Raw genomic sequence first — 20,191 nt, 5'->3', positions numbered from 1 at the left:
GAACCACGTTTGAAACAAACAATGCAAATCAATCACACAATAGAATCTAAATAACCCATTCCTTTCAGTCAACTATTGCAGTCACAATATGGCTCAGATTTGGATTTTCCTCAGGCAGAAAAACACACACTTTCACACAGTATCACAGACTAATTAGAGCTGCTGATGCATCCAACCTGGGTTTTTAGCTACACTAATGACTAATGGCTCTGGAAACAGCCAGTCACTCTGTCAACCACTAAATATCTCAACAAATAATGGATGGATTGCCCTGAAATTTTCTACTGACATTCATGGTCCACAGGAGATGAATCATGCTGACTTATTGCGCACACTAGCATTATGTTGTGATGACTTTTTTTGGTATATGTTTGACCAGCTATTACATGAATCTTAATGGTGCTGGTGAGAGGTTTCTCTGCTATCCAGAGACACATCTCAAAACTAAAACTCTGCACAAATCTTTATGGTTTGCAGATGATATGGTTTCAATTATTCAGATTGATTCAATGATTTCCTAATGCCACTGACTTTTCCTCTAGTGTCACCACAAGGTTGAAAGTTGCTACTTTGAGTGAAAATACAGGATAATTTGAAATATCTTTCTTCAGTTTTCCACTGGTGCCATCATCAGGTCAAAATTTTAATTTGCCTGAATTCTTGCAAAAATAATGACATTCCCAACACCCTCGGGTGTTTAGTAGTAATTAGCATATTAGCATAAAAACATTAGCATTTAGCTCAAAGCTATGCCGTGCCTATACTGTCACAGAGCTGGTTGGTTTATACTTGATCATAACTAGTTCTTATGATGTAGTGTCTCACCACAATAAAAATCTAAAGTTTTCACATCAGCTAAACTCAAAGGGCAAGTTAAAAGCCGGTCATCGTGGAGAGGGCGGAGACGTGGTATTATTTATAAACAGGGATAATGGCTTTTTCATACATTCATGTTGTTGAAGTTGGTTATTCATGCACTAAGTAAAGGAAATAGTTGTATCAGGCATGAAAACATAGAGCTAGACAGCTACAGAAATGGTTGGACAGTCTCCATCTCAGATGTCCAGAAAGTGTGGGTGTGCGTTGGAGAAGGGGGTTCCTGAAAATATATGACCACCTGACAAGCATTTTTTATGGCTGGTGGTTTTGTTAAAGGAGAAGTGCTGTTTTTTACAACCTGGACCTTATTTCTGGCACAGAATAAGGTCCTTAACTCACCCATAAAACTTTGGTGTGATTAGGAGTCCTTCGGACGATATTTAGATCCAGTTGAGAGCGACATATGTCCATATAGTGGGAATGATCGGGGCACCAAGAATGCGCATTACTGTATAACGCATTAATCTGCCGCAAAACGCGTTCATTTCACCAATATTTTATAATATGATTCGCTATTGCTATTCCCCTCTAAGTCCAGAGTTTCCTGTTATCGTCATCCAGGGTCTGTAGATTGACCTCCTAACCTCTTAACTGGATGATGTCATCTCTGAGTGCCGCATGCAGCCGCAGCACGGCTCATTTGCTCTGCGGCGGGTGGCTTGTTTACCTGGAATTTGCTACTGCTAGTTTTGTGCAACATGGCTGAATATTTGTCAGATTCCTACAGAGCCCAGATGACGATAACAGAACAAGTTTTGCAACAGATAATGCGTTATTTAGAGGCTGCATTCTCGGTGCCCCAAACACTTCCACTATACACGGCTCTCGAATGGATGGACACCAAAGTTATATGGGTGAGTAAACGACCATATTTTATGCCAGAAATAAGGTCCAGGTTGTAAAAAACGGTACTTAAACTCCTTTAAACTTGTGCTGTGGCTATATTTCGTAGGGTCCTAATCAGATCCTACGAAATATAGATTACTTCATTCATCATTTTGCATCTTAAGTCAAATACAGAATAAATATTCAATGTGTACCCATTCCTTTGAGGCCTAAGTATTATTTAATTAACAAAAACAATTGAGATTTATTACCAACGGGATCCACATGAATAAATCTACTGTAAAAATAATGGAAAAAACTCACACAGCTCTAATTGATATAGACGACAGTGGTCTAAATTCACTCAAGGCTGTAACGCCTGTGTGTGTGTGTCACAACCTCAGAACGAGGCAGCTCTGCCTGCATGTGATTCAGTCAGTGCACACAAATAATGGATCACACGGCTTCAATTTGACACACTTCAAAGGAAACACTGCACAAAGTAGGTCTAGGCAGAACTTTTGACAAACATATATTTTGGGTATTGTATATTTGCAGGGTGTCTGAGCCTCCCTAATCTGGTCTCTGTGTCAAATAAAGCACCTTGAAATGGCAAATGTGGCAGTGTGGCAGTGTGACAGTTAATAGACATAAGGTGTGGATTTATCTCCAGTTGTCTTTGTACCAAGAAAATTAATTGAATTAAATGAAGACTCGCTGCTGCCAACAATATCATCACCATGTAGCGGTTCACCATGACAGCTAAAAACAAAACAAAACAAAACAAAACAAAACAAAACAAAACAAAACAAAACAAAACAAAACAAAACAAAACAAAACAAAACAAAACAAAACACATTAATCCCATGCACCAGTTTCTTTTGTAAAACTCTTTTGTAAGACTTCCAATACTGGATTTGCATTCACATTTATGCATTGTTCATTACTATGTTTTGAATCATTTGTATCTACATGTTTTGTTTCAGTATGGGGTGCACCATGAACATGTAGTGTCATGTCTCTTCTCATGTATTTTTAAATGTAATCTTCAATTGCAGCTTCAGATTAACTCACTATGTGGGCCTGCGGCAAAAATGAGCTATGGGCCCCAACTGAGTTCCTCACTGAATGCTAGGAAACTGACCAGCCTCAGGGTTAGTGGTATGTTCAGTTGGTGTGTAATTATTTGACTAAACACAAATTTATTTATATATACGTAGCATATGAACACAACATATGCAACACCTAAGGTACTGAATCTATTTTTGACATATGGCCCTATTACAAGAGAGCCTTGTGATTTTTTGGGAGCCACCATATGGTCTTTCACATTTACAGTTTTTATTGTGCTTTAGTTATTATCAAACTAATTAGCAAATAAAGAAATGGCCACAAAGTAAAGGGGAAATATTAGCAGAAGTAGATGATACACAGACAACTTGGGAAGGGGTTGTGTGCACCTTAAGGGTCTGGGGCCCTGCAGCATTCTCCTCTTCCCCTGGTTGGTAATCAAGCCGTGCTTTAACTGTAATCAATGTAATGCTCCCTGTTGAAAGAGCACATTGTGTGTGTCCTTAGGGGCAAAAAACTGCATCCATATAACATCTGCAAAGATAATTTAGAAAGAACTGGAACCTTACAGTACATTGTCTACATGCATGTTGGCATGCTAGCAGTTTTTTCCCCCCTTGCCTTTGCTGGCGTACAGTATAGCTATATTCCTTGGCAAGTTACTGCTACCAACTGTTGATCTGTGAAATCTCATAATACTATTGGCGGGACTTTGTGTCATGTCATTGTGTGAATGCACATCCTTGTGCACATACAGTGGTGTCCAAAAGTCTGAGACCATTCTCCAAACCAAGAGAACAGAAACAGAATGGGCCCTGTTCAAGCCTGGCACTGATGCAAGTCTTCAGTGATCCAATTACAAGACTACATCGGTTCACATCTGGCATTAAAATGCTTCCACATATGCATTTACATGTGCATCAACACGTGTCACACATTATATATGCAAATGATTACATGTGTGACTGTTTTTAGCCTGTCCTGACTAGATGAGTCGGCTGTCATTAGAGAGAGAGAGGGGGGGGAGAGGGAGAGAGAGAGAGAAAGAGAGCAGGGCAAGAAGGATGAAGAATCATTGTGCAATTAAATAAAGTGTTTGAAATGGTGAAGTACTTTGGGTTCAGAATGAAACTGTGGTGGGACTAAGTAGATTGTGGAAGATGACATTCATACAATAGGCCGTCCCTCAGTGTGGCCTGCATGCATTTGTTTCTCAGGTGTACTGGTACTCGCAGTACCATACCTGGTATTGAACAGAGCCATGGTGAAAAATATTGCTCCACAGTATTACTAGTGGTTCACAATCTCACAAGGTTCCTTTTAGATTCACCCCACCTTTGCAGAGTTTCCTAAAAAAAAAAAAAAAAGCCAATAATGATCATAATTATACACGATAGCAAAAAATGTTTATGATGTCAACGTGTTAGAAAAACAAAAATCAGCCTGCAAGTTTTACCCGCCACATTCCAGTAAGGGTCGTGTTTAAAAAGTACTGATATGCATAACTCTCTTCAAGTGAATGTGATCCTTATTTGCTATTTCTGCCTCCGATTACAGTTATTTGTAGAAATCAGGTCAATGCGGTTACTCCAAGACATATCTGTATAATTAGTAATTATATCAATGGAGTGTCTAGATTGACTGCAGACAAGCTCATGGCTTTGTGAGCCCCTAATCACAAACCTGTCAGGCCTGTTATTTGGGACTGAAAGACACATTTAGCTCTCGCTTATCAGTCACATAATTATCTTTTATCTAGATTTTCTTTTCGTAGTTGTGTACAAAGTTAATACAGCCGATTCCTTGTAAAATAGTCAGTTGTGCTTTCTCTATTATGGAAATTATTAGATTTACTGCCCTGTAAAGTTGCTGATATCTTCCAAACTTGTCAAATGAAATGAAACTGATAAAAACATTTGAATAATGCTTTAGCTACTTTCTTAGTTTACTTTAAATTGCATATCTATTTAACCTTGGAAATAGAATCCATGTACCTATAACATAACTAAAAAGGCTAAGATTTATTTATGGAAATAATTGTACTGGCCAATGTTAATGGAAAAGAAACATTAAATACAGTCCGTGTTAGTGACTTCACCACCAGCAAGAGGAAGTTCATTATGGGCACCGTGCATGTGGCTGTACCATAAATAATTACTTCACAACCTATTTGATGAAGGTGGCATTATCAGAAATTGCTCTTTATTTTCTGTCTCTAGTTAATTAGTAAATTTGATAAATTAGCCACTGAACCAAATTGCTGTCCAAAAGCTATCAAGTTAGGAACAAATTAAGCCTGAGAAATGAGGACATCAGAGAACATTCAGTGGGATTGAGCTGAAAGTGATTTTTTTGAGGGGGTTTTGTTCCCTTTTATTGGGCAGAACGTGAATTTAATTCAAAGTCCTACATCAAGCAGTTTCTACATATTCAACATCTACCAAATGGGTGCTTGCTGCCACATTCAATGCAGACGTCTGCTCAGTGCAGGAAATGATTTGTAAATAAAACCGCAGCCTTGGATTTGAATGAATTCTTTCAGGAGATGTTAGGATCATTTCCCAGGTTTGATGTATGATCTGAAAAAGAGAGGCCAGCGCTGCAGCGTGAGTGGTTTTGTCTTTTGGTTTGATCCTCGGCCCTGGCCCTTTCTCGTTCACACTCCTGTTTATTTTCTCAGTGTTTGTGTGGGCCTCCTCCTCCAGGAGAGTGATTTCTCATCTAAATGAATTACAAGGAACTGGATATATCACTTGCGAATTAGTGGTATGCACAGCAAAGGGTATGTTTGTCTAGAAATGACGGATATTTCAGTTGCTACATGTTTCTGACTGATAGTTTTCATCTGCTGCAGGAGACAGGTGTGGGGAATGAACTGAGAATAATGTGGCTATAAAACATACAACACCGATGGAGAATGTGACTGGGATAGTTTCAAACAACATTTCTATAATTTACTCTAGACACTAACACAGACCATAATCTTGGACAGCAGGGCAACCTGCTCAGTGCCGTTATTGCACTTTAATATAGCTCTGTCCATGCCACTTGTCCATAATACTACACCCAGGCAAGCTCATTGTGTTGCCAGGACCACTTATAACACCCCTGCCTCATGTGCAGCTCCTCCTCCTCCTCACTCTCCTCTGCCTATGAGCCAATGCAAATTACAGTAACAGCTTGGACGTGAGTATAATCTCAAGTGGTGCGAGCTGGGCTCCATGGCAAGGCATGCAGGCAGATGGAAGCAGACTCTGCCAGGCCTCTTTAGGGGCTCCCACTCTTTCTCCAGCATGCTAGACAATGGAGGAGCTGTGGCTCATCACCAGCTACTGTACTCGTCTGCCACTATCATGCAGCCTACTCTCTCACGCTGTATTTGGTAAATGACATGAAAGGAAGGGGACTCCTGTCATGGTCTTGTTTAGACCCATGCACAGATGTCTACATTATATCACGAGGCACTTTAAAAAAGCAGAGGGCAGAGATGGATGATGTGCAGACTTTCACATTTTGGTACGATGTGAAGGAGATATGAGAGGAGCGCAGTGGGTGTGTTTCTATGTGTTTCTGTATGTATCTCTGCACAGCAGGTGGTTAAGGCCTTTCCCTTGAGCTATGGTGGATTTATAAATAGCACTTTAAATAAACAGCCTCCTCTATGTGCATAAAAGATCATATCTTATTTTTTGCCCCATTAACAGAAAAGCTTTTGATTCTCTTGGAAAAGCACCATATAACATTTATCAACGCAACTCCAGTGAGTACAACAACAAAAACTGTACTGAACATGGTTCATCCAGACAACACTCATACAATATAACTTGAGCATATTTTAAATGTTTCATAGGTTTGTTTGACCCCAGGGAGACCAGTTTAGATTAAGTATTGAATTAGTTTTTTCTGCTCTTTGCCTGAGCATGCGTCTCTGTATTGCTGAACTTTCAGTAACTTCAGCCTCTGATGGGCACGAACCAGACAGATGCTGTGCTCTGTAATTTGTCATGCCCTGCTGATTTCAGAAAAAAATGAATAAAATGATAGATTTATAAAACAGACAGGTGAGACGTGAATAAAATTTGATCCGTTTCTCAATTCAGGCTTTTTTATTTCCAGGTGAAGTGCCTGCCTCTTTGGATTCGAGCACTGCAGTAAAAAGTTACATCAAAATATAATGCACCTGTTATTTTGAATGAATGAGCTCTGGGCTTTACCCTTGCATGACAACACAGATCAGAGGTCCTCTGTTTTGCAGCTCTGGGAGAGAGGCTTGTTTACGCTCACAGACACCGATGGTGTTATTCTTGTATATTAATGTAAATTGATTCTTAAGCTCAGTTATGTTTCTTGAAACCAGTGAGGATGTAATAAGGTTGCACCTTCGCATGTCATTAAACATCCTTCTGAATTCTTAATTGTGTGACATTGCAAATCAGGGAGCTCCGAGACAAACATATGTGTCTCGGAGGAGTTCAAGCAACGCCCTCCCTCCCATACGTAACGACAAACCGCACAAACGATATGGTGTATGAAGAAATCAATAGACTGTGAGTCAGCTGTGTGTCAAGATGAGGCTGTTTAAGAGACTCAGTCTTCAATGTGTTGCCAACCCTGACTGCATCTGCACGAACAAAAAGATATTTGACTGAGAGCGAGAAAGAGAGAGAAAGACGCTGAGCACAACTCCCCTGGAGCTATGCATCCATTGTATCTGACTTGTGCTCGCGCGCATGCAGGTGTGTTTGATTTTACTATATTTTTCACTGTTTTTTTGGAAATAGCTTCAGCTACGCCATTTCAAATTCACAAAGCCCTTGTTGTTCAGAGACGCGGATGACAGGGAGTGTATGGCTTAATTTCTGTGGATGATTAGAGCTGCAGTTACAAGAATCAGGTTCAGAGATGATATCTCGCCGCGGCAACATGTGCTGTAAACCTCAGCTGTACCCAGAGCTGTTACTTCACGCTGCCTGTCTGTCACTGCCGCCAATACTTGGTATTCCGTGAAAAGCAAACTGCAAGACTCAGACTACCTTGACAAGAGGAGCAGGCCACAATACACAAGACAGGAGAGGGGAGGCACACATGCACAGTGTTACCACTGGAATTTTGAATATGTGAAGGTAATAACTTGACCTCCTCCTCACTCTCCCCTCGATCCCTGATTAAAAACATGAAAAACATGTATTCATTATCTACTTACTGAGCGCCATTTTCTCAGTTGTAGTACCATAATTTTGTGCAGGCAGAGAGGAACTGGTGGGGAATCCTGTTGTTCCGCCTCTTATCGCCCTCAAACTTGACAACCAGGATTAAACTACACTCGAGCGAACAGCTGGGCAAAGATGCCCAAAGAATGCATATGGGCCAAATTTGCCTTACTCACCCAACACAAATTGCTTTTATTTGACGGGATGGGTTAATTCAATTCTCTTAGAAAGGATTAATTTAACTATGGGAATTATTTTCTTTTTTTTTTTTTTAGGACAGAAACAGAACAGGATGTCTCACACTGCACAAAATATGCAGAATTATGCAGGGTGCATGACTGTTGTAGACGCTGCTTGTTAGGCGTACGATGAGGGGGAGGGGGAACACTGAAGGGAACGGCAGTTATGTTCAATTCAGTAACACAAGCCGACTAATTAGCACTGCCCTGCCATTCCCTTTGAACCAGCAGAGGACAAGTGGGAGCCATCATATTTCTTTGTTCTCAGCACCATGTGATTCCCCCCTGACCACAGGAACCACAGGGTTCTGACCACAATGGGTCAGAGGTAGGCAAAATAACCTCATTTCCCACCCCTCTCCTCACTGAACTCTCCCCCCAAGAGGAATTACCCAGACCTTTTCGTAAAACCACGCCCTCAGCAAAGTACAGTTACTGGCAGCATGCTGCATCAGATACGGTGCCTAGATGTAGAGCGATGACATTTTCAGGATGCAGACCTACTCCAAATACACCAGACAGATGTTAGGGGATGCAGGTACCTACAGCACTTCAGATGCACACAATTATTTTCGACTGACTGTTCTCAGAAGACGGAGCACAGATCATTAACTCTATCCTCTCGTGGGCTCTGTTTTAATTAATAGTTTGATACTATATAATGTAGAATTGAAACATGAAACGGCATTTATGTGCTGCTGCAGTGTTGTGAGGAGTACTTTATGGCCCAGTTCAGGTTAGTTAGAGATCCAGCCAGTTACACTATAACTCCAGATAGAAGCTCTTTGTACCACACATGGGTCTTGTCATTTGAAATTCTTGGCAAAATGAGTTCAGTGGTTTTAGGTAGGAGAGTAATTACTCACAGAGGAATATTCTGGCGACGAACGACAAGAACAGCAGCTACAGAAAGTCAGGTCCAGGACTTGCACTCCTCCAGATCCATGAAAATGAGGCACTAAAATGACATGGCAACCTGCTCTAACTTTACCCTGATAGATGCTATATAGCACAGAAAGTGTCCTTTGTATTTTTTCTCATTAAGAATTCTCAACAATATACTTTTGCTGTCAAAATTAAGATGAAAGAATAGGAGATGATGAAAATGTTGGCAGGCTCAACGCAACAAGTCTAATGAACAACAACAAGAACTTTTTGCCCTTATTTTGCCCCACGTCTTCCTTTGAGGCTAGATATTTGTTCCTCTTATTGGTAGAGGTTGTGTGCAGCCTGAGAGACTGCAGGAAACAAAATGCTACTAACTCTTGCCAGCATAATTGGGGCATAAAGAGAAAACCTAGGGATCTATATAATGTTTTATACTCACTCACAATTCAACAAACAACTAAGTATTGGGACTCGATCACGGAAACGTATTTGAGTATTGACAATCCAAATATTTATAGTTATTATAGAGTTATTATGATAACCCATTGCACCACCCCTCCTCATTTCTGAAACCAAATCCTTGTTTTTCTTCCCACATCATCACCACAACATTACCAACAACTAAAACATCATGTTGTGTCACAAAACAATCCCAGCACTGCAACCCTGTTATATGAAAACATTTACTGGGCTTGCAAATTACATACAATGTATTACAGTGTAATATATAGTTTGTGCAAAAACCCATTATTATCAATTGTGAATCTAAGGATGCACTGCATACTGTCCACGAACCCCCTCGAGTTACAGTATAATGAAAAACACTCCCACACTACAGTATGTGTACTTGTGTATGTTGTTATTTATATACAGCGTCCTTCATACCTCCTGTACCTGCCTGTAAAGAACAGCCAGATGTTTATGTTTGTGCATTTCAGTTTCAGCCTTTTCAAGATGAACCTCACTATCCAAAGGTATCTCTGTTGCCTGCACTGACAGCCAGTCAAAACCTGCGCCTAATGCCCTGTATGCTTAAACATATGGCCAATCAGGCTGATTCTGTTCTGACAAACTCCACCCATAAGGGTGTTTAAACAGTGTAATACAAATGCTGCAGGGAAAAAAAAGACACTGACATTTGCAAATTTGACCCAGTTCTGTCCTGCACCTGTAGTTTCATCGTCTTTTCTGTAATAAATTCCCATCGGTGATCTACATAGTACTGCATCTTCAATCTGCTAACACAACATTTTCAGCACAGTTAGAGCCGCTCCAACTAAAGATGAAGCTGCGACTGCACAGGGCCACTATACTGTATGCACACGTCGACTTGAAGAAGACAACAAACTCACCGGATATCAAGCCCTCATTTCCATCGCAGATTTCACATCAGCATCTCAATCAGCTGAAGGTCAAAGAGTCAAGAATGAGGCAGGTGACTCCCACAGGCGTCACAGGAAAACACCACCTAGAGGACAAAAACAGGGTGAGGCTTTTTGTTAGGATGTAGACTCCTACGGCTGAGTTGAGTTAACAAACCACAGTAAAAACCTAGCAGACGTGTGCTGGTTTTAACACATTGTAGGACGTTTATCACCTACGTCTAGATAGCATTGTAGTGGAGGAGGCAACATTCCTCAACACACTGGAGAAGCAGTCATACATTCATAATCTCATTGACTGAGCTTGCTCCTTTTTCCACTTGGCAGCTTTGGGTGCGATATGAACGCTGATCTGATTATGAAACAACAAGAAAGAAGCATAAGCTGCGGGAGAGGCACCAGAAAAACAGAGTTGGAGATACCATGACTATGAATGTGTGTCCTGTCATTAATATTTCACTGCATCATTGTAGCTAAAGAAGGAGAACAAAGTGTAAAGGGGAGCATAATGAAAAATTAATCATGTTTTGACACAGCTTTGGAATTTATCCGTGCAAAACAAAGAACGAGTGAATCTTCTGCTTGTGATGAGATTTTGTGACTGAGAAAAGGTGAGGTGATTAATGCGTCTAAATAATCACTGCACTCTTTAACATACGGTTGTTGCCATTATATGCACCAATCTGATCAAGATGGATGTGAAAGACGTTTTGTAACTCACTTACCGGGCTATTTTTACTCGTAAATTTTCGGGGTTTTTTTTTCATTCTCACATTGGTGAGAGGTGACTGTCAAGGTCACAGGTCCTCAGTTTCTCTCTTGTCCCTGGATTTCAAAACAAGCTACATGACATGTCTCTACTCAGGGTACAGCAGCACGCAATCCAAGAGAGATTACCATATCGCTCGCATTTGTCTGCAGAAAGCCCTCATGCATTAAGAAACAGAATTCTGCACTCAGGTTCTACTTCCAGCTCTACTGTACATGAATTTGTATTCAGAAAGGGACTTTAGGCTTGTCACCTTCAGCTATTCACCCGGGCAATAAAGTATTTATGACGCAAGCTTTTGCTTTTTGATACGTCATTACAGTCCACTCCGATTCATGTGCTGGGTTCAGTGCTGTCATGTCAAGAGTTTAAGAAATGAAGCAGAGAAACAAAGTAACAGTGTAGGTGTCACAAATTTCACGGTCTATCATTCCACAGTCTATCATGCCATGCATATTAACGCTTTCCGCTTGTGTGCATGGTGGTGGTGCTGCAGCCTGCTCTGACAGTCAACGTGACAGTGAGCGGTGTGACTGCAATGTGACCCAGCGGCCACTGGAAGATGCATAATGTTTAAATTTGTCATCCAGAACGGCTTAAATACTGATTTTTCAGTTTTATCTCCATTCTCCGAGCATCAAATCATCACCTGGCCCAGTGTGATATGTCCGGTGTCATCCCAGAACAAGGCAGTCTCACTTAATCTCCAACATGGCTCCCCTTCAGTGTATCCAACGGTCAACTTGCCTGCTCCAGTTTGCTCTCACTGCCACAGGATTTCACCTCTCTGTTTCTCCTTCATTTTCTCTCCGGGCCCTTATAGGAAGTGAGCAGACTGAAATGAAAAAAAAAAATCCTTGGTGCCAGGCAACTTTGGCCAAAGGACATACTCCGTCAAGTCATTATTCATCACTGTGAATCCTTCCTTCCTATCTGAGCAAGACAAAGACAGTTGTTAGGGAGACAGTCATCTGCCTGCACTGCCAGCTTTGTTACCTAGAATACTCTGGCTTGACAACAGGGGCGACTGACACTCTTTCCTTTTTACCTCTCCGCAGTTGTATTCTGTCTTGTCAATCCACACAGAGACCTTTCCTTCTTAGATATCAGCTCTACAAAAGCAGCAAAAGGATGGCTCCTCTGCACAAACCTTCAGGCATCTCATTACATCAGATCCTGCTGACCATCTAGGGAACAAAAAAAAGCCTTGGGGCTCCGATCAATTATGGATTTGAGTGAATGCATTCATAGTGGAGACAGTTGCCTCTCTTTGTGCTCCATTCCCCAGATATTGACGGAACTGATGGCCACTACTAGCAAGTAAGTGAGGACCCACTGCATTTAATAGACCACAGGAGCACGGGAAATTAATTCCACCATGGCCGTGTGAGGAGATTTTTATGTGTTTATTACACACTTTAATTATTTTTAAATTACCTGACTGGAGTGAAGGTTTTGGTTAGAATTACATTTTTCAGCCAGTTCCTCCTTTCTGTAACTGCGGGCGGGGATTATGGTGCCTGAGATAAAGCACCCGCAGCTGTAACATGCTTATTAAAGGACATTCTCAATGTCATCCTGACTCAGCAGACAGAGTGATGTTGTTTAGAGGTGTAGAGTAGTAGCCTGATAGTTGTCATAACTGTGAGGTCAAACTCATCCTCAGCAGATCCACTGATCTGAATGCTATGACACTATTCCCCCTTTCCCCCGGCTTTACACTCATTTACTCTTCATGTCGGCACTTTGATTAATGACTTGATTTACACACAGGATCACATACGCTTTATGGCAAGATATCAATCATAGTACTGTATGCATTCATGGATTTTCAGCAGCTGTGTTGCCACAGTCAAAGCTTAATTACATCTACCTAATAGGGGAGCATGAACAGCAGTGGCCCAAAACTGTTAACACATTGAAGACATGTCTCTAAGTGTACACCCAATGTGTTCAAATAACTTCTATATATACACTATTTGTTCACTAGTTGCAACTCTCAGAGTCAACTGGGGACAAAACCACAAAAGTGAGATGATTATTAAGGACGAGCATCTGTTTCTGTCGAAGCCATTTCCACTAATCTAAAACACCATCAGACTCTAATGAACGCTCCCATCCCACTGGCCTGACTCCAACCAAACTGAGCTCTTTACTTGAAATGAGACAAAACAGTTTCAAGGAAAATTGCTTGTAGGAGCAGTTTGATTGAATAATTAGCTTTTTATTAGCTTCTACAAACCTTTGGCATTTGAGGTCAAGAAAAGATGAATGGTAGGTGTGTGTGTGTGTGTGTGTCCGTGTGTGTGTTCCCCAGCAAATCAATACTCATGAATTCACTGTTTCTAGAGGGCAAAGTTAGAGAGAAGGTCTGCAACTAAAGGGGCAGGTTGGTATCACATAAAAAAAACATTCACGGTGATAATTAAAGCTCCAGTTGGTAAGTTGACGAAAGTGAAAGTAAACTCCGCGACTTGGTCGGAAATTTCAAGACAATACTCCGTCAGGTCCCTTTATGAACCTCTGCCAAGCGCCCCACACACACACAGACACACACAAAGTAGCCATGAACGCACCACAGAGAAAAAAAAAAAAAAAAAAGATGTACCGTATCCATAGCACGACGTGTAGGAGCGGCGATTGGCTCCTCTGCTCCCTCTACCTGACTGGTGGAGAATCGTCGGGCGCGGTGGATTTTGGCAAATACGATTACAGGCTGTAGGTGGAGCCAGAGGAGTTGGATTTTGTCCTAAATTACTCATTTAATGTCTGACCATCAGAATATAGTGACAATTCCAGCAAATATGACTGAATAATTGTTACCAACTGAAGCTTTAAAGCTGGTTGTATCATGGTTAGAGTGCAGCACACAGAGCTGCAGGATCACATGTAAAGGTCTTCACCAGTTGATGCTGTGCAGGATTTTCAAGAGGACTTTATCCAAACACGTAAACAGGGATTCAATTACAGGCCTGAACATACTATTGGATTTTGCTCATATTACCATCAAACTCTCATATCCAAATATGGAGGTTTTTTTTTTGCAATTTGAGTCCATTTCATCCACACTGCAAATAGGGCTGTGAATCATTTGCCACTTTTTTTTTCTTTTCAATGTATCATTTGTTCTACAAAGTAGCACAAAATGTCCAAGGAGCCCAAGGTTATATCTTTTATCCAACCAGTGCTTGTTTGTACCATCAATTTACAAGATGTAAAATAAAGAGTAATTTGAGTTTCTTCCATCTGTGTAGCTTTTTCAAGCACTATATGAATACTTTTCATTTTTCATGATCAATTTGTTACAGATTTCACTTCTCCTTTTATATGGCCGGGTAACGTCAAAGGTCCTGGGCCATACAGTGACCAATGGGTAGGTAGGAATTGGGGATTTCACACCTTGGTATGAAAAGTTGAAGGACGCTGGGAGACTGAGTTCAATGGCTTTGCTTTGTCTGTGGAACGAAAGAAGCCGTGTGGTCTTGTTCTCCATTTTTAATGTGTTGTGGCCCAACACCAACAAATTAGCCAAGATGTAAAAAAAATTACAAATAAGATAGTGTGTGATATTTAGGTCAGGTGTGGTAGAAGGGTCTCACAACTGTGGTGAAATGTTGTTGTTTTGCATACACTGCTGTGTGAAACATCTTTGAAATCAGCTGGCTCCAGTTACATGACAATACTTCGGGGAGAGAGTGGACATGTTTTAGAGATATGATCAGCCAACATCTTGTAAAACCTCATAGTAGGTCATAGCTCACTAAACATCAAACATCCTAATATGATATTTATCCAAAACAACTGGCAAGTGATGAATCATTGAATCTAAGTTTGCAGTGAGGGGATATAAATAATAAAGTTACGTTTGCCTTTGAGCATGTTCCTAATTCTGTATGAAAAAAATAAAAGGCATCTTCAAGAGTAGAAAGTGCAATAATAAGTCAGCACTCTAGCATTAAGTTCATCCTTAACTTTATAAATAGTGGTTAAAAAACCAAGGGTCCACTCATTAGAATATTTTGTCTTTTAACCACATCACATGGTCTCCATCAGCAGATGGAGTTTGCTTAGTTGTCATGGGTTGTTCGGGTTTCATCCAAAGCACTTTATTATCTTTCCTATGTTAAACTCCACTTATTTTGTAGAGGCATTTCTTCACATAGTAAAAAACAAGCTCATATGTCAGCAGACCCGTCTCCTGTGTTGGTGACAAATCGGGGTCTCAGTGAATCCAAATCAAGCTATATTTTCCCCACAAGAACAAATTGCTCACTAGGATTAGATTTTACATTTCCCTAATTCCCAAAGAACGGTTTTGCAATGTGGTTCCACCAATTATGTGTGTAATCCTTCCACAGGCAGGTCTGCACATCTGCACGACGCGCTGTGTACAGGTTTTGGCATCATCACCAGACTGCACGATGCAATTTATGGAAATTTTCCAGGGTTTGACATGTTCATGTCATATCAACAGGGGGAAATATTATGAGAGCTTAGGTAGCTGAATAATAGCAGAGTCTCCCTGTGGCTGTGAGCAGATTTAAGAGAAATACAAATGTGTGAAGGACTCTCTCTCTGCTCAGGCACCTCTTATTAAAAACTAAAACAATAATTCATCTAAAGGTTTTTTTTTCCTATTATTTTCTCTGTGCTAAGTTCTGCACTTGCTTGGGTGAATATTCATATCTAACTTCATTAACTGAGCAAAATGCTGTCAGCAGAGAATATAGAAGCGTTTATGATGAAAAATGATTCAAATTTAGTTCACACGGTGATTGTTTAAAAAACCAGCACAAGGTGGTATTTCTGTCTGCATGTCTCATGTCATTAGCGTGTGGTGTCATTTCAGTAACAATGTCACTTTGATCATTTTGTGCCAGTGTAATAAGAAAAGACGGGTCTGATATACTAAATGAAGGTTTTACAACTACCTCTCCTGCCCCATTGAGCTTTAACCTGAGAATGCAAATCGACCTCATGAAAACCAAGTGATTTCATGGTTCACTGACTGCTACATAAGCATATGGTCTGCAGTCTCCAGGAAAATGTATTATACAGGAGCGGGTTTACATATGAATCCTACCTTAATCCGTCACTATTCGTTTTGTAATCATTCAGTCATACTTGGTGCTCTTGTGCATCTCTGCAGCAGCATCACCGTTTGCTGCATTATACTCTTTGGGATCATTTAAAAACTCTGGGGAATTCAAGCGACTTTTTACAGTCAGCTATATTACACCATCAGTATTTACTGTATGTGGAAAAGACATGGTCCTCTGTTCACAAATTCAAGCATGAAGATTACAAGGGCTTAGTACGACAAGTATTAGCATATCCTGTTACATACAAGCCTCTAAGCAGGGTTATGACAGAGTAATGGAGCTGACTTTAGCTGGTTGAAATTTTGCACAATTAATTGAATACTGGAGAAAACTGCAATAAAGCTTTGGCACCTTTTCTGCATAATACTCAGAGATCAATGATTGTGAGGGGTTCTGAGTCAACAGATTTGAAGGCTGAGGACAGAAAAAAAAGCTTTTATGATTTTTTACTATCCCTTCTCCACCAGTAAAGCGGGAGGCAAAACCATTTTACACAGCCCCAAGCACAAGCATAATTTGCAAAATGAATGTGACAACTTGTCTGTAAACAAGAGCTGGGACTAACTATGAATCATACTTGCTAGCCAGATATTTTTCCTTATTTACCATCTGCAAAAAATGTCAGCATTGTGCCCGAGCGCTGCCAGAGCTGTCACTTTGACAGGTTGTGGAGGTGGTGGCGCAGGAGTCACCAACAAAACAGGTTAAAAAACAAGTGCTCTTCATTTCCTTCCCCTCATGAAAACATCCCAACTCTCCCCAGCCTGGTAAATACTCAGGCTTCTGTAATTTGTGTCTCAATGTTGGATTTATTGCCAACAGTAACAGGATTTGTCTGTCAAGACAACAGTCAGGATGAAGAGGCCAAATAGGAGAGGAGAGGGCTGATAAGACCGTTTGCAATATGTCAAAGGAAGAATAAAGGGGTTTATCTGATTTCCTCTGCTCACTCTCGTCTCCTTGATGCTGAATCACAAGAATTAATTTATTTCATTTTTCTTTTTCGCTTTCTAACAACAAATGAAGGTAACAATAGAGCACTGTAAGAACACAGATCAGTCACATGAGATGGAGAAGCGGATTTGTGCTTCTGCAAGCCATTTCATTTTACTTCTATTCTGTTATTGGTTGGCATTTATAGTTGTTACATACTTACTGCTAAAACAGTGTCACACTGACTTGTAGCATTGGTTATGAGCTGAGATCTTCCTCCATGTCTTAAATCCTGTCATCCCATCAATCCTGACACCATCTAAAGGTGGTCAGAACAAACTCCCCTGCATTCACACGGGAACTCAAATCAAGAGTCATTTGTGTTATTAAATATGACATCTGTTTTAGCCACGCTAGCTGCTTTACTCTAGGGAAGGCGGTGTGTGTCTGTCTGTCCATCACTTCAGTTCATCTCTCAACAACTATTAAATGAGCTGTCATGAATTTGTGCACATAACTGAAACGTTCTAAACCTAATCTCTTCTGTTGTGATCCCAAGCAATATAAATAAAAACTACCTTGACACATTAATTCCCCCATCTACTGAATTTCCATATGTGAAATATATTTATATACATACCTGTAAAAAAACAATTAAAGAACAATTTTAAATATTGACATGCATGTCTAGCCCACACAAACATTACTGTTGATACATGATATTAAATTCATGAGAAATTCATCTAAAAAAACATATAGAAACATTTTCATATGCATGTTGCTGTGATGAACTAAAACATATCATACCATAATAAATTAATCATAGATATGTTTGATATGTGTAGACAAATATCTTTCATATGTTTTTAACTTATATCTTCATATAACCAGAGAATGTGCATATGTGATAATAATATATCCCTTTACAGGAAACATATGAGGCAACATCACTTTTGTTATAGAAACATATATGCAATATGTTACATTTCTGCATGGGAACATCCTCACTATAAGCATGTGAGCATGCTGACATTAGCCTGAGGCTCAAAGCACAGCCTCACACAACCAGTAACACGGCTGTAAACTCTGAAGCCTCGTTAAAGGAGAAAAAGGATATTGTGGACACGCTGAGACGCTGCTGATGATAAAGATTATCTCTTGGCTTTAGTGTGTGTTTTTGTGGGGCCCTTTCTGTTGTAAGTGTGCTCCCGATTTTTTTTTCTCTTTCTTTATTATCCCACCTTGTCTCCTAGAAACTCTGCTTACCGTATACAGTATGCTGCAATTATGTAACAGCATAATACGTTTTGAAGGAAACATATTTGCCACTTGGATAATGTTGCTCATGAACATAATGAGCAAACAATGTTATTGAGCATTTTTGCCAAGTCACAAAATAGCCTACTTAACACATCTACAAAATGTTACCTTCTTTTCATTTGTTTTTCTACAGTATCCTCATGTGACTTTTCAAACTGAGTTCCTTTATTTATTTGTACTGTTCAAGCACTCACAGCACTTATTATGCTAGATAAGGAAACAGTATGGTTACCTTCTAACAATTCAACCAAAAACATAATATTTTCCTAACCTTGACTAAAGTGCTTTTGATGCACAAAACCTAACAACATACACAGTCACAGTTGTAACATTGTTCGCCTCCCTTTCCACCCTGACCGCCTCCATACAATGTGTTGCTGCACATAAATGTGCAACCACCATAAATGGATATAATGTCACTGTGAACAATATCCTGCAGTGCAACTTTAGCAGGAAAAAGAACATCAGTATTTGTAGTATATGAATGTATTTCTCAGGAGCCCTGTCAGTCTCTGCCTGAGTGTCAATTTCTCATTCCCATTCGACAGAAAGAGCTTCATTACTTTCACCTGTTAACTGTCAAACACTGCCATATTGAAGTTAGTTTCTCATATGTTCTAAAAGTTTAGATTAATAAACCCTCGCCTGGCTTGCTTGGTCCCTCACAAATGCATGAGCTCAGACTCTGATCAACAAATAACACAGAAGTTAAGTTGAAAAAGAAAGAAAATACATCTCACTATGTGACTATCTTGGAAGTGGAAAAATCCTTCCCAGCTCCAAACAAATACTGACAAGAACCAGCCGCAAAACATCAACAATTAATCACATTTGAAGCCTTAGTGAAATACCCAGAACCCCTCACTGCCCTGCATGGTCTCAAATTAGACAATCAAAGTGGGCTTTTGCATCAAAACAAGTGGGTCACAACTTTCACACACTTCACACTAATCTTCAATTCAGTTTCATGCATTAACAGTATTTCATTTTAGGTTGAAAAGACTTTAAAAAAAGTTCATTCAACCTCTTGAGCAGATAGGGAACTAAGCATTTCCTGTTTTTCTCTGCAAACATAACGGGGAACAGCCTCATCATCTCATCCCATTCATTACTGATAATTCACGGTTAATCCAGTGAATTCAGGGTGTGCATTTTCATCATTTCTAAATTCAAGGTTTTTCATGTCGATCTAATACGGTAAATAATTACAGTGAATGAAAGCTCTGTCAGCAGACAAATAAAGATGAGTGTTCAAAATGTTTTAACTTAAAGTAAAATGTTTTTTTTTTACAGAAAGTGTGGATAATTAAGAAGGAAATTGTAGAGAATTAATTTCCAGCAGCCTCTTTAAAATACTGTATGATATTCCTGAAGCTACATTGGTTGCCCTGTTCTTGGTTCTATGCACTTGGGCACATTTATCTTTTCATGTATTATGTATATATGCAAGAGATAATGTTACAACAAGGTTTTCAGGATCCATCTACTGTAGATGGATAGTTGTTTTTCTCAGGACTCTCTGTGATTCCTCTTGATGCATTCGACAGCTGTAAACATATGTACTACTGCACGG

At 40.0% G+C, this 20,191-nt stretch overlaps 2 protein-coding genes across 2 annotated transcripts in view; both read right to left on the bottom strand.

The window, feature by feature from the left end:
• Positions 1-20,191, bottom strand: part of paf1 (PAF1 homolog, Paf1/RNA polymerase II complex component) — a 384,753-nt gene that overhangs the window by 195,537 nt on the left and 169,025 nt on the right. The window lies entirely within an intron of this gene.
• lrfn1 (leucine rich repeat and fibronectin type III domain containing 1) overlaps positions 1-20,191 on the bottom strand; it is a 103,748-nt gene that overhangs the window by 16,036 nt on the left and 67,521 nt on the right. Inside the window, exon 3 of the mRNA XM_085796166.1 lies at positions 10,465-10,580. The gene's annotated coding sequence lies outside the window, so the exon portion shown is untranslated. The remainder of the gene's footprint in view (positions 1-10,464; positions 10,581-20,191) is intronic.

This window comes from Trachurus japonicus, chromosome 13, assembly GCF_045865225.1.
Source record: "Trachurus japonicus isolate A0001 chromosome 13, Traja_1.0".
Taxonomy (NCBI): Eukaryota; Metazoa; Chordata; class Actinopteri; order Carangiformes; family Carangidae; genus Trachurus; species Trachurus japonicus.
The sequence above is the reverse complement of the archived record's forward strand: the minus strand, read 5'-3'. Positions and strand labels throughout refer to the sequence as shown.